Source organism: Puma concolor, chromosome C1 (genome assembly GCF_028749965.1).
Source record: "Puma concolor isolate L17-30 chromosome C1, mPumCon1.1.hap2, whole genome shotgun sequence".
Taxonomy (NCBI): domain Eukaryota; kingdom Metazoa; phylum Chordata; class Mammalia; order Carnivora; family Felidae; genus Puma; species Puma concolor.
This window is the reverse complement of record NC_141674.1, coordinates 18,084,663-18,100,382: the sequence shown is the minus strand read 5'-3', so window position 1 is coordinate 18,100,382 and position 15,720 is coordinate 18,084,663. Positions and strand designations below refer to the sequence as shown.

General features: G+C 52.0%; 1 pseudogene; it reads left to right on the top strand.

Moving 5' to 3' along the window:
• The first annotated feature begins 15,126 nt into the window (after window positions 1-15,126).
• LOC147577841 (U4 spliceosomal RNA) lies at window positions 15,127-15,233 on the top strand (annotated as a pseudogene).
• The last annotated feature ends 487 nt before the right edge of the window (window positions 15,234-15,720 follow it).

The following is a 15,720-nucleotide window of genomic DNA, read 5'->3' as shown; positions in this document are numbered from 1 at the left end:
CAGCGGCTCACGCCTTCCCGGTCTTGTTTGCAGGCTAGTTTTTTGTAAGGATATGTTTTATTTAACCCAACACATGTAAAAAAAAAAAGTGTGATTTCAACATACAGCCAATACAAATAAAGTGTTAACAAGGCATTTTATATTCTTTTCTTGTACAAGTCTTTGAAATCTGGAATTGACTTTACACTTAGCACACATCTCAATTTGAATGCTATGTTTCCAGGGGCTCGTAGCCAACAAATGGAAACAACCCAAATATCTGTGAACTGATGACTAGATACGCAAATGGTGGCATACACTTTCAAAGGAATATTACATATCATTCAGCCATAAAAAGGAGTAAATGCAAGATGAAGGAAACCTTGAGAAACTACGCTCAGTGAAAGAAGCCAGGATCAAAAGGACGTATCTTAAATGACTCCATTTATATGCTATGTCCAGAATGGCCAAACTCCTAGAGACAGAAGGTACATTATGGTTGCCAGGGGCTGGGGGCAGGGGAGAACGTGGAGAGATTGCTAACAGGTATGAGCTTTCTTTCTGGGGTGATGAAGTGTTCTGCATTTAGTGGTGACGGTCGCCTAACCTTGTGAATACACTAACAGCCACTGAGTTGTATACTTTCAAATGGAGAATTTACTGGTATGTAAATTATATCTTAATAAAGCAGCTAGTTAGAGAAAAATACATGAAAAGTGTGATGCAGTCCTACCAAAACAACAAAGTGGTCCTTCATAGGAAAATATTTTACGCTGAGTCAGTTTCCAGATTTAAATATAAGTTTCATTAAATTAAGTCTAAAAGCCAGGTCCTCGGTGGCACTAGCAGGCCCCAGTGCTCTGCTAATCCCCCTCAAAGTCCTAGGCAGTGGGCATTCGGTTCTCCTTTGCTGACGGACACACAGCTCTTAAAGGCGGCACCGCGGTGTGAACCCAGATCCACCAGCTCCGGTGGCCACATTCTTAGCCACTGTTTCCCGGGGTTCATTCATTTACTGAGTGCCCACCGTGGACCTGATATTCATTTGGGTGCCCCCTCTCGCCCGGCCTTCCTCCTCACTGGAGCCTTCCTGCAGGGGTGCGTAATCTCCCGGGAGGTGGCCCCCCCTCAGGAGCTTGCAGCCTCACATCTGAAATGGCAGCTGCGGGGCAGCGGGCCCAAGGGAGGCCCGGGCCACTGGGAAGGCGCTCCTCGCCAGCCACGCCTGGCAGAAGGGAGGCCTAGGCACAGCCATCGCAGGAGCAGGCCCCAGCAGTCAGCCTACTCGCCGTTTCTCCCCATCCCACGGGAAACTACCACCTGGGGTTCAAAATCAGCCTTCATCAGCCACAAATGTCGTTTGACTCCCAAACGGCCTATTGCCCTCCTCCTCATCTTCCAGGGCGTTTTTGTAAACCCCTCTTCTTCCTCCAATCAGGGGGATGGAACTTTCCAGGCTTAACTTCAGGCGGGGAGGGAATCAGGCTGTTCTCAAGGAAGCTGAAGAGAGTTAGTACCTGAAGCCCCTATCTGAGGCCTTGCCCATCCCGGCTTCTGCCGAGAACACTGCCCCCCGAAAGGCTGCGAGAAAGAGGCTGGTTCCACACTCGAGGTCTGGTTGCCTCCACCCAGGTTGAACCGGCAAATTCCTGTCAACACCCCTCCCTCAGAGAAGTGAACGGTAGTTCTAACCCCCGGCCTTCAGGATAAAGCACAGGCTGGGAGAAACCAAACATTTGAGGGTTGTGGAAAGACAGCCACTCCCACCCCTGCATGCCTCTGTGACAGCTGTCACTGTGGGAAGAAGCCAGAACTAGGGGGAAAAATGTGCTACTGAGTCGAACACAAATGACGAGTGATCATTTCTCCCTAGCTTCAACTCCTGGGCCTTGCGGGGAGGTGGGCCTGACTTGAGGAAGGGGATATAAAAGCAGAAATTAGTTACATCTAGATTTTTCTTCTGGTCTGAGTCCCCGAGACTGTTTGAGCCAAGCTCAAGTTTGTTTGAGGGATATCCTGGGGGTTACTTTTTTCTTGACTCTTGAGTATAATGTATGTTTGTGGAAGGAATTTATCAAAATCTCGAGAGGCAGTAAATACCCGAAAATTCAAAAACCACGTTACCTCACCATCCAGTGCTGATATTTTAAACCTTCCAAACTATTCTCCCGTCCACAAGTGGACGTTCCCCAACAAAACCGGAAATGCACACAAGGTGCTATGTTTTATAAACTTGCTTTTTTTCAAAAGACCCGTATCGATGGGTTTTCTTTGTTGTTGTCGTTTAATGTTTATTTATTTTTGAAGGGGGAGAGGGGCAGAGAGAGAGAGGGAGCCACAGAATCCGAGGCAGGCTCCAGGCTCTGAGCTGTCAGCGCAGAGCCCGACGCAGGGCTCAAACCCGCGAACTGTGAGATCCCGACCTGAGCCGAAGCCTGGCTTCACCGACTGAGCCACCCAGGCGCCCCGAGTTTGTTGCTGTTGTTTTAAATGACCATATGGATCGTTGTGCAGCACACTAGGTGAATTATTACTAAAACCAGAAATGATCCCCGCAGCCTCCTGGGAGATGAACATGATTAAGCCCAGTGACTTCAGGGTGGCTTATTAAGGAGATAAATTCCATTTCTTCTTGTTAAGCGTGGCTGTTAAACACTCACAGCCCAAGATGAAAGGGAGGGGGCGTGGCCGAATCAGCACTTCGGATCAGCCACCTGTTTTATTAAGCGTGCCCGTGTGTCCAACACGGTAGAACGAAAAGAAAGGTGCTTGTGTCGACTGGGACTGTATCTCACCTCTGGCCCTTCCCCTGCCCACCTCAGCCCGAGAGAGCTTGAGGCTGGGGGAAAAGGGCCCCGGGAGAAAGCACCTCGCAGAACTAGAAGCTCGGAGAAAAAAAAAAACCCAGGAGCTCAAAAAAAAAAAAAAAAAAAAAGTGGGGAAGGTGATAGGAACTTGCTGTCTTTGGAGACCAGTTTCTGGCCCTCTGGATTTTCAAAGAGCGTACGTACAAAACCTCCGCTCCGGGCCGGTTGTCTGCATGGTGTCTGTCCTCCAGTGACCGGACGTGATGAGCTTACGGCCTTTGGCGATTAAGAGGCTGCCCTTGACCTGAGCTGAAGCGGCTCCCACCTGCCCACTGAGATGAGCTGCCCATTTCTCTCAAACTGTCCCTTGTCCTTCCCAGCGAAGAAACCAGAGTTGCCTGGGACAATGTCAAACTTTGCAAGGTCGTAAATGACCTATAAAGATCCTAAGACAGAATGCTCAGGAAGGAGGAAACGCTAATTAAGGAAATCCTGAATGTCCTAAGCCTGCTCATGAATAAGAGGGACATAATAACAGGCAAAATGGAGAAGCTTGTAAATTAGGATAAAGCCCCAGCCTCGGCGCGGGTGGGACCTGGCAGATGGGAACCCAAGGTTCATTTCTGGGGTTAATGGAATCCTGCCCAGTCCTCGGGATTGCCTAATGCCAGGCACGGTGTTTCCTTCCTGCCTCGCCGGGAGATGTGAGTAAGTCTGAGACAAGTGATCACGGCACAGTCACTGAAAGCCAGAGTGATACTTGCTCTGGGCCACAGAGTGAAGTGGGTCACCGGAGATGGTTAGAACTCCAAGCTGTGTCTTAGAGAGGTGCTCCCAGAGCAGTAAATGACACCCCCTCCCTTTCCCTCTCCCTATTGGGCATCTTTGTCTCTCAGTCATTTATCACAGGAAACAAGGGACAGGAAACAGGAAACAAGGGACAGGACTACCTAGGGCTTCTTCTTCTTTTTTTTTTAATTTTTTTAACGTTTATTTATTTTTGGGACAGAGAGAGACAGAGCATGAACGGGGGAGGGGCAGAGAGAGAGGGAGACACAGAATCAGAAGCAGGCTCCAGGCTCTGAGCCATCAGCCCAGAGCCCGACGTGGGGCTCGAACTCACAGACTGCGAGATCGTGACCTGAGCTGAAGTCGGATGCTTAACCGACTGAGCCACCCAGGCGCCCCAACCTAGGGCTTCTAAAACCCCTTTCCCTCCCAGAGCTCCAGGCTCTGCACCGTGGTCGCTACAAGCCTCCAGGCAAAGGATCAACACATTCAGCTAGAGGGAGACACTCTGGGATCAGAGACGTTGACTGACTGGGGTCCACTCACACAGCAAATGGGGGGGCGGGGGAGGAATCTGTTTCATTTGCTTTCCACCAAAGATTCTGTTAAAGATCCCACAATTTGATGGCTTAATATAAGCAAAATGGAAACCCCGTGACTCAATCCGCGTTTTCATGACTCAGAATCTGGAGAAAATTGGGAATGTCACATGTGGCACGTCTAATACCAAGAGGTTTCTTCACACCCTGATGACTGTATCTATGCAGACTCTTCATCAATAAACCTTAACACTAACAACAGCGAAGGAAGGGTATCTGACCCTGACCGGACCCTTCTCTATTCCAGGCATTTACAGATACCTATGTTTTCTCACATAGTTCTCACATCCAAGCTGGGGGATAGGGGGTGGGGGAGGGGGTGGCGGGGGATCCAGGCTCAGAGAGGCGGTGTGACCGCCCAGGATCACACAATGTCACAGCCTAGACTCAAACCCTGGGCAGTTGGGTTCTAGAGCCCAGTTTCCGAATTGTACGATTACAAGCAGATTTTGGCACTGTTCAAGATGCAGGCTGGGGTGGAGGTTAAGATCACGGGCCATGAGCCAGAAGCACCTTGGAGCCTGTCTTGGCCACTTGCTTTGGGGCGAATCGCTTTGCCTCCCTGAGCCTCAGTTTCCTCATCTGTAAAATGGGGCGTGGAGGGGGGAGAGACAATAGCTTTTGTGAGCATTAAATGAGATACTTCAAATACAGTGCTTAGCTCCCTGGGCTGGGAGTGCCGGCTTCTGGCAGCACCCAGGTGGGAGGGGTTGGGGAGGGCCCAGGCAGAGCTCTTAGAGGAGCCGTGGAAAGCGGGGCTCATCATAGCCACAATTTCGATGAAACCCGTAATTATAACCGCTCCTGCCACCCCTAGCCCTGGGGCAGTGATAGGATCTTTGCAGCTCTCCAGGGTCAGGTCTGATCACCACACGGATGGGCAGGCGCAGGGTGCCGTGGGAGACGGGTGGGGGACAGGTGGGAGGGGGTGCTTTTCTCTGAGTCAGGCAGCAGGACACGCCCCGAAGCACACTGTGGGGCACCCCCACCCTACCAGAGAAGCTGCCTCTGTCCCTTTCACAGGAGGTTACAGAGGGAGATCCAAAGCCCTGGAGTTTCTGCCCATCTTCTGTTTTTTGGGTTTTGTGTGTGTGTGTTTTCCCCCAAAGCTCATATGCAACATGCTGAATTCGAACTGAATTCATATTAAATATCAGCTCTTGTCAAGCGAACTCTTATCACGTACTGGGCTCTGGGCTAAGCACATTTTATTTATTTATTTATTTATTTATTTATTTATTTATTTATTAAAAAAAATTTTTTTTAACATTTTATTTATTTTTGAGACAGGGAGAGACAGAGCATGAACAGGGGAGGGTCAGAGAGAGAGCGACACAGAATCCAAAACAGGCTCCAGGCTCTGAGCTGTCAGCACAGAGCCCAACGCGGGGCTCGAACTCACGGACCATGAGATCATGACCTGAGCCGAAGTCGGACGCTCAAACGACTGAGCCACCCAGGTGCCCCATGGGCTAAGCACATTTTAGATATAAATTAATTTAATCCTGACAACAGCCCCATGGGGGGTGGTATCAGTTGCTCCCATGTAGCAATTACTATGGGCCCCTTTGTATAGATGGGGAAACTGAGGTTCCAAGAGGTTAAGTAACCTAACCTGCTCAAGGTCGCAGGGCTAGAAAGTGAGGCCTCAGGCCTCAGGGTAGAACATTCTGGACCTGGCCACATGCTTACTGCTACCCTCTGAGCTACTATTTTTATCCCCATTTGGCAGATGCACAAACTGAGGCTCACCGTGCTAGTCGACGTCAGAGCCGGGATCTAGTGCCAAAGCCCATGCTCCCATCTTTATACCAGACTGGCCAACCATCCTGACTTCAGTGGACATGAATGATGGGCAGGGGAAGGGGTGGTTAGACAGCCCTGCCCCTGGGAATAATCACAAACCCAGAGCCCTGCTGAGGTGTTACCGTTCTCATTTTATGGATGAGAAAAATGAGGTCCAGGGAGGTGAGGTCCCTGCCAGCCAGACAGCAATCGGGCTCAGACTTGAACCCCTGTCTCCTGACCCAGAGGCTTGGTGCACCCCTCCTTGCAATCAAGGTGTCCGAAATTCTCCTCCAAGGAATTCATTCCTTGGGTCACGAAGGGGTTTGCTCTTCAAGTCATTTAAAAAGTATCTGTTGAGCAGTGACCTTGTTCCCAGCATGGTGCTGAGTCAGGGGCTTTCAGACTTTTGTAGAAGCTCAGGGGCTCCAAGGGAGGGTCCCAGGCAGGGTCTGAGGTGACCACACAGGCACGGGTGTCTACCCACCGCCCCAGGAACTGTTTTCCTTGAACCTGTTTTATATCAAGATGCTCATAGATTTTCTTTTGGAGAGAGAGGTCCACGCCTAAAAACGCTTGAACATTACTATCTTTGATCCTGAGGACACAGAGATGATATGACGTGTCCCTGGCCTTAAAAAGCCATCAGGGGACAGACATACAGACAGATCCACTGTAGTGCACAGCAAGCTTACCCGCCACCCAGGTAGGTGTGAAGTGTGTCGGAACTCAAAAGAAATGGTTAGCTCTGGGGACAAAAGAGGTGCTGAGTGGTCGGGCAAGGCTTCTCCGAGGAGGGGACATGTAAACCCAGTTTGCAAGGATTGGATTCTCTGAGCAACTGTGGGAGGGAAAAGCATTCCTGATGGAGGGAACAGCGTGGTAAAGGTGTGATGAAAAATGGTGTACGTTGAGGGAGCCCCAAGGAGCCCTGGAACTGAAGATTTGGGAACACCATCATGCTATCATCAGCCTAACGGCTGACAACACGAACTCACGGCACCCAGAGACTCATGGGGCAAATAAATCACAGAGCACGGATCCACAGAACAGATGACTTTGAAACTGTCACTACTTTTGCCGTCAAGATATTCATTGCACCTGCAGGGCCGGAAGTACTTCTGTTTACCATGCCAAATGCCGGGTGAGGCTGTGGGGACAGAGACATGAGCTATACAAAGCTCCCTGCTCTCCGGCACCCCCACATCTGTGATGGGAAGGGGCGCGAACGTGCGGCCCAGGCTGCCGGTCAATGAGAATTTCTTAGGGTGGGCTGTGGCCGTGGGGGACAGGCTTTGGGGCCGATCGAGAGGCTGGCAAGGTGTGACACATTCCACCCAGGACGGCCAGGGAGGGCTTCGCGAGCAAGGTGGTCCCAAAGTTTGACTTGGGACGTGGGGAGGACTCCAGTGGACAGGGGTGGGAGAACACGTTCTGGGCTGAGGAAGGAACAGCAACGGGAAAGGCCTGGAGACAGGAATGCACGGGGGGTGACTGGAGAACAGGGAGGAGCTGGGCTGGGCTGGGGCACCGAGTCGAGTCCGAGTCGGTGGAAAGGGGAAGAAGGGGAAGGAGATAAGACTGGGAAGGTCTGTTGGAACAGGCAGCACAGAAATGGGAAAGAGGCAAGCAAGGGAGTCCGGACCCAGTGATCTGGGCGGCGGAATCTGGGCGTGGTCCCGACAAGCCTCGTGTTATCATCACTCTATGGGATGTCCACCACCTGGAAGGTGCCTCTGAGGGACAAGAACAATCACAGCCCAGAGGGACAGTGGCCCGTAGTGGCTAGGAGGGCAGGGTCTAGAGCCAGCCGTGTGGATTCAAGTTCAATCGCCCTGCCCTCCGGCCCTGTGACCTTGGGCAATCTGCTTTGCTTCCTTGGAGCCTCAGTCTGCTCCTCTGTAAGATGGGGTCAGTAATACTTCTAGGACTGGTGTGGAGCTTAAATTGGTTCACACACTCAAAAGACACAGCACAGAACCGATCGCATCGCAATTGCACCTGTCGCGCGAGTGCCTGTTACCTATCCCCTGGCTCATTTCACTGCTTGCCCTTTCCAGCTGTGGTCAGAGGAGGAGGGCTCCGATGTCTCCGTCCGATTCAGGTGTCATTTCACTGGATTGTTTGGTTATTTAGTTGTCAGGCATTCTGCTTCCTCCTTTCCTGTCCCTCTTCGCAAGTATGTAAGGGGCGCTAACTGTTCACTGCTTCCTTCTTTTTTCCCCATTACTGTGTTTAATCTCTTCAATATTAAAAGTTTCTTTTTTTGGATAAATCTTTTTTTCATCTTTCTAACGTTTATTTATTTTGGGGGGGGGGAGAGAGAGAGGGAGACACAGAATCTGAAGCAGGCTTCCATATGTGGGGCTCAGACTCATGAACCGCGAGATCATGACCTGAACTGAAGTCGGATGCTCAACCGACTGAGCCACCCAGGCTCAGTTTTAATTTTTAAATGAAAAATTGCAATCCCCGCTCTGCTCCCAGGCCTTTTATTCGTAGTTTTATTAGAGTGCAAAATGTATCGGGGGCCATTTAGGATTTGAGATACACTAGATTGAGCCAAAAATATCAGTAACATTGGATACCACTTATGAAGCACACACTGATGACAAGCACTACTTTGGATCTATTCTCCACGGGCTCACTGACTTCTGCTCGTGCTGGGAGTTTTGTGGTGGGAAGTTCTGTTCACTCCCGGTCCCTATTTCTTCCACTCGGCGTTCACAGGGCGCCGGTCTCTGCCCAGCTCGGCGATCACAGGCCCATCTCTGCAGGGCCCCGTGCTGAGCCCGGGGAGTACTGACTGCCCAGGGTGAGCGGCTCTTCTGGCCCTGGGGCCCGAGTATCTGGCCCGTTAAACCATCACCCAGTGGGATCTGGGCTGAGCGTCTCAGGGGAATCCCAAGGAGCGAGCGGAGCCCCAGGGCCACACCGCCGCACCGGAGGTGACTGCAACTTTCGACATTCAGATGGTCGTCTGGGTTTGGCGGGACAGCCAGAGAGGGGAAGGTTGGGACAAAGAGCGTGCGTGCCAAGGATGTGACCCCGGTGCTCTGAGGCAGACAAACTTCTCCAAACCTCAGGTGAACGTCCCCCTCCCCGCAGGGCACAGACGCAGGGGCGTGGGGTGGCGGTAACAACGGTGGTCGTCTTTCGAATTTTGAAGACCTACCAAAAAGTTGTCAGGCACCGCGTTGGTACAGAGAGAACACCGAGCTCAGATACTGACATAGCCAAGGTCACGCAGCCCCCCCAGCGGCCTGACACGGGTACCCGGAGCTTGCGGTGGGAAGAAGGCTGAAGAACGGACAGTCGACCCTCATTATTCGTAGAGTCTGTGTGTGTGGAGTAGCCAGCTTGCCAAGATTTATTCGCAACCCCCAAGTCAGCACCCGAGGCACCTTTGTGGTCGTTTTTGGACACGCATCCAGTCGGGGGGGGGGGGGGGGGGTGGGATACGAACTGCCCAACACACACATTCCCAGTTGACGATAAACAAGGTGACGCTCCACCTTCTTGTTTCGGGTTTGTTTTGTTTTGTTGAGTTTTATTTATTTATTTTGAGAGAGAAAGAGGGTGCGCACATGCGTGGGTGGGGGAGGGGCGGAGAGAGAGAACAGGAGAGAGAGAGAGGGAGAGAGAGGCTGTGAGGTCAATGTGAATAAATCAGCAATTATATTAAATAAGGTGCATTTAAACAGAAACATGCAACACAAGGTTACAGATTGATGAAAACGTGATCAGAGGCTTGCGGGAACGTTCGCCTGTATTTCCCCTGGGAACAGTAGGGACTTCAGAACAGAACTATCACAAACGATGAGAAGCCGCTGTATATAACAAAATGGGAGTTCTTTGTTGAACGTGCTTCTCTCCCCAGCCCCCCACCCCTGAGAGACATATACATACAGAAATACATATGTATACATGTAGTCTCATTCTTTAAAAACTTTTTAACAATTCAGAAGAAAATTCAATGAAACATTGAAAGTCCACTTTTATTTCCCCATCCATACCCCTCCCCATTCATAGTTTGATGTTTTGTTTCCAGACTGTTAAAAAAAAAAAAAACATTTCAGGGGCGCCTGGGTAGCTCAGTCGGTTGAGCGTCTTGACTTCGGCTCTGGTCATGATCTCACAGTTCGTGAGTTCGAGCCCCGCGTCAGGCTCTGTGCAGGCGGCTCGGAGCCTGGAGCCTGCTTCCGATTCTGGGTCTCCCTCTCTCTCTCTGCCCCTCCCCTTCTCTCTCTCAAAAATAAATGTTAAAAAATTAAAAAAATTTTTTTAATGTTTTATGATTTTACTGACCAAAGTGAACTGATTTCTAAATCCTTAAATCAGACTCATATATATGTTTACAACCATATCCAAAGACATGTGCCCCTCTTTTGGGTTGTTTTTCAATTAACCTACATGGGAGACTACTGTCTATTTAATTGTGCAATTTCCCTTTCTCATATAACAGCAGGCTGTGTGCTACTTTCTGTGTTTTGGTCCCTACAGACCTGCCTCACTTGTTCTAAATATCTGTGGTGTATTCTCTCATTTATTAAGCTATTTCTCCCTTCGATGGTCATTTAGGGTGTCTTCATTTTTCATTATTACAAACATTTTTTTAAATTTTTTTTAACGTTTATTTATTTTTGAGACAGAGAGAGACAGAGCATGAACGGGGGAGGGGCAGAGAGAGAGGGAGACACAGAATCTGAAACAGGCTCCAGGCTCTGAGCTGTCGGCACAGAGCCCGACGCGGGGCTCGAACTCACGGACCGCGAGATCATGACCTGAGCCAAAGTCAGCCGCTTAACCGACTGAGCCACCCAGGCGCCCCTATTACAAACATTTTTGTTCGTGCCAATGAGGGGGTTGCAGCCAAATCAAGGCCCCCTGGGCCCTTTTGTAGGTGGGGCTCCCAGTCCTTCCCAGAGGTCTCTTCCACTGGGAGAGCTGGGCGAAGGCTGGTGCAGATGTGGGGCAGAGCCAGAAACAGAGCTCTGGTTACTTACTGGGACAGAAACAGGTGCCTGGGAGGGCAGGGGGCGGAGGGCACAGAGCCTCGCTCCTGGCAGTGCGTGTGGTCCCATTCCTCAGGCCCTTGTGCAAACACCTGGCTTTGTCACTGGCTGAATAGGACAGTCAGCCCCAAATTAGCACTAATGTGAGGGCGTTTAACCCTCTGTGAGGCCCTTTGAGAAAACACAAAAGAACTTTTTCAGGGGCTGGGCTGTCCAGCCCAAACAGGTCTGCCGGGCAGGAGTGCCGGGCCCTAGGACACTCAGCAGCTGCTCTCTTTGGGCCAACCCAGCAGGTGGGGTTCTGAGCACAGCCCAGGGTCCCGCAGGGGCCTGGCAGGCTGGGGCCACCACGCAAGGGGGCAAGGGGACAGGGTCTCACGGCAGGTTAGCGCCTGGATATCAGGGAGACCCTTGGAGCCTCAGTTCCCTCATCCATAAAATGGGGATGGTGAGTGTTATGACTCCAAGAGCTTGTTAACAAGGTGACGCGAGATGATCCCCGGACTCCTTCTCCGGGAGGCCTTTCCCGATCACCGCCGTGCAGCAGCTCAGAGATCCCCCGCCCAGCCCCACACTTCTTTCCTATTTTCTTCTCCTTCCACAGCACCGGCCGCCTTCCAACCCGCTGGAAGCCACGCCATTTATCCCATTTATCGTCTGTCCTCTCCAGCCATCGGCTGCACGAGGCCAGAACTTCTTAGGTCTGGCTCATCTCCTTGCTGTGTCCCAAGGGCCTAACGCAGTGCCTGGCACACGGCGAGCCTTTGACAAAAGCCAGCCTCGGTGGCGGCTACCGTTGGCATGATTCTCACACTCAATGTAGCTCCCCAGGGCACACAGACGAGCAGCTTCCTGTGGCACGGGGCCATGCTTATCAGGATTACCACCCTCCTCAGCTCGTAAACCCAGGACTGTTTGGGCCCGTGAAAACCCACAGCAGAGGTCTGGGCCCGGCCCCCCCAGTTTTCTCTGAGTGGAGGGTGGGCGCACAGGGGCATCTGTCAGCGTGCGTATCTACCCGGTGTGTCTTTGGCCTGGGGGGCTCAAGGGGCCACACTGTACCTCAGGGGCTTCCCTTGCCCTCAAAACGGAGACAGGCTGTGACTGTGTGGGGCGAGCAGCCCGCCGCGTCTCGCCGGGCGTGTAGCAGCCTGCGTGCGCTCAGCGTGCAGGGCAGCGTGGGCGAGGCCCTGGGTTTGCCCGTCCCAGCGGCCTGTGCTTCAGAGGAGGCCTGCCCGGGCCTGCCCGCCCCTAATCTGACCGCACAACCAGGGAACTGACTGAACCCCGAGTTCTAGGGGGAGCTCGGCCACGGGCCCAGGGCTGCAAGGCACCCCAGCGAACGTCAAGGCTTCTGCCACAGTCCCCTTGGCCTTGGCCCGGCCTTGATCCGCAAGATGCCAAGTCTAAGGGCCTCCCACGTAGGCATGGGAGGCTTTAGAGCCGCTGGCCGCCTCCTGATTCTGAAAGGGACGTTGGTGTTTCCTGAGGGCCAGAGATGGGTCAGACCTGTGTGAGGAGCCGGGGATGGGGGGGTCGAGCCACGCAGACCCAGCCTTGCCCTGTGAAGCTCCCCGTCCGGGCCGAGGAGGCAGGCGTTAAAAAGAGTCCAGAGGTACTTAAGCTGAGGCGGAAAGAAAAGCGCAAAAGACTGTGTATTTCTGGGCGCAGGCTAGACTGGGGGTGAAGAAATAGCGTTAAACTATGTCCAAAAGTATCGTTGGTGTCCGTCAGACGGAGGGGCTGGGACTGGGGTGGAGTGACAAGAACCGTGTCTCCGGAAGAAGGAACAGCGTGTGTGAAGGCCCAGAGGCAAGCTTACCCACAATGTGATTTCGCTGAAAATGGTAGCACCCCAAGAGGAAGCATCTTATTTTGCAGACGAGGAAACCGGGTCCTCAGGAGGTCCTCAACCTGCTAGGGCTCCACAGTGGCACTCTGAGCCCGTGGGGTCTCCCTGGGGACTCCACCTGAGTCACCCGCCCCTCCGAAAGGCCAGTCCCCTTTTCCTGTGGCAAATGTGCAAAAGGCTCGGGATTTCTGGCGAGGAGCCTCGTCAGGTAGGAGACAGGGCGAGTGGGAGTGGGAAAGAGGAGAGCCCGCTTCCGAGGTTACCGGGAAGGCAATTCCGGGACTCAAGCATCCGTTCCCAGCCGGGTTCCGCGTTGGGTGCTGCCCTATCTGATCCACCTCTCCTGAAATGAATCACTGTGCAAAGTGGGCCAGATATGTGTAGGGAAGTAAATAAAGTGAACATGTGGCCCAGTTCCCTGCTCCTGGAGGAAGCAGCTCTCTGGAGAGTTTCCAGGTAAAGCTGAGCGTGTCTTGCAATTTTCGTTAATCACACAGTTGATTTTCCCCACGCGATTGAATGAGGTCAGCTCCAAGAGGTGACAGACAGAAGCAGGGGGTGGGTGGGGGGGGGCGGGGGGCGGTGCACACAGAAGGCGCATCTGACAATTCCTGGGGAAGGCCTAAGTGGGGCGGGGGTCACTCACTGCGGCCTGTTCCACATTTATTTAAATGTTCTGTGAGATGCCCTCCTGTCCCGTGGTCACAGCCACAGCTTGACAACACCCTGGGCTGGAGAAGGCGATGTCATTTTTGAGAAAGCGTTAGATGGCATTCTCCATGCTCCCTGACGGGGACAGGATGACCATGATTGGGGCTCCCAAGTCCCACCTGTCCCCACATAGTCACACCCACCTGGGTGAGCATGGAGGAGCCAGGTGGGAGGCATCCGTGTAGGCAGCTTGTGCAATCCCCCATCTGCCCAGGTGAACCCACGTCTCCCTGCTTCAAGCGTCAGGGGTGCCAACCTTGCCTGTGGTCCAGGGGCCTTCGAGAAGTGGCTCAGCAGGAATGTCTGGTCCAAAGGGCAAAGGGGACCCCCACCCGGCTTCAGGAATGGGCTTTCACCCAATCTTCCATATCCGTTCGGAGGTTGACAGAGGATGGGTGGGGGGTGGGGGGGGAGGTGCTGGAGACATTAGAAAACTGCCCGAGACCTTCTAAAATGGAGCACGTGGCAAGGCTAGGTAACTTGCCCGGGGTCCCACGCGGTCACGCATGGCAGTCAGGACTGGACCCATGTTTGGGCAGGCTCCCAGACCCCTGCCTAGCCTTGGATCAGTAGGTCTGTGGTTACGAACATATGGAAGAAAGGGCCAGAAGCATGTACATCAAAGTGACTGCTGTTTACCAGTGGGATGAAGAGGGGACCAGGGAGGGGCTTTTGCTTGGTCTCTTTCGCATTCGTGGCTTGTCTCACTTGTTTTCTTCGCAACTTTTTACTGTCTCATCCTGCTATGTTTGGACATAGGCAAAAGGGTGTTTTTGCATCGTGGCTCCAATCCGGCCACGTTTATCGACGGCTTTAAAACCATCCTAAGGCAACACCACACGTGGTCAAGGACACGAAGGCTGTTGTCTAAGGGTGGTTGCTCCTGAACCCACTGTTGCATCTCCTTGCACATGGATACACGTTCCAGATGTGGCACGACTGTTGCTGGAGCGTCACTCGGCCTTTCAGAGCAGAATCTTTGAAGAATCCGCGAGGACGGGGGAAGGCACTAATGACGAAGAGTCAATTCTAGGAAAGAGGATATGACGCTGCGGATAGAGTATGATGCCAACTGTGTGTTTAAAAAGATTCTGTAGGGGCGCCTGGGTGGCGCAGTCGGTTGAGCGTCCGACTTCAGCCAGGTCACGATCTCGCGGTCCGTGAGTTCGAGCCCCGCGTCGGGCTCTGGGCTGATGGCTCGGAGCCTGGAGCCTGTTTCCGATTCTGTGTCTCCCTCTCTCTCTGCCCCTCCCCCGTTCATGCTCTGTCTCTCTCTGTCCCAAAAAAAAAATAAACGTTGAAAAAAAATAAATAAATAAAAAAAATAAAAAATAAAATAAAAAGATTCTGTAGAAGAAGTGCTAGAAAAAATGCACCAAGTATTAGTATTGGTTATCTTTGGCTGCTGGCGAGGTCGTGATGACTTCAAGCTTCTTTCTACTTTTACTCACTTTCTAACTTTTCTGCAATAAGCACAGACGTAGCTTTTTTGATCGGACATAAAAATAACAAAACAGCTAACATTTGCTAGTGTTTCCTGGGTGCCAGGCACTGTGCTGAGCATATTTTCTTCTTAATTTTTAAATTTAAGCTTTGCACAGTGGCAGTGTCATAGCCAATGAGGTTTATCTGAGGCACGATTGTTGCTAATTGAAAATTCCACCCCCCCCCAAATTTTTAAATTTATTTTGAGAGAAAGAGTGCACACAAGCAGGGGAAGGGCAGAGAGAGGGAGAGAGAGAGAATCCCAAGTAGGTTCTGTACCATTAGCACGGAGCCTGATGTGGGCTTGAACTCACCAACCGTGAGATCGTGACCTGAACCGAAATCAAGAGTCGGATGCTTAACCGACTGAACGACCCAGGTGCCCCTGTGCTAAGCATCTCGTGTGTCTCATCTCATTAATCTTCACAACAAACCTGTGAGTAGGTTAGAGAGAACGAGTTATAAACGTTAAGTAATCTGTCTATCATCAGCCGGCTGGTGTGTGGTGAGGCCGAGGTGTGAGTCCAGCCGGACTGACAGCAGAGGCCAATCTCAACCGCTGTGAATGCTATTTTTCTTTAAAATAAAGATGGCGCTCCAACGGTTGGTTCTTATTCATTGTTCTCATTGGACAGGAAGACCTGAAGCAGGGTTGCCATGTACAGTTGGGCAGGTTGTGGTCTGCACAAGAGAGCATG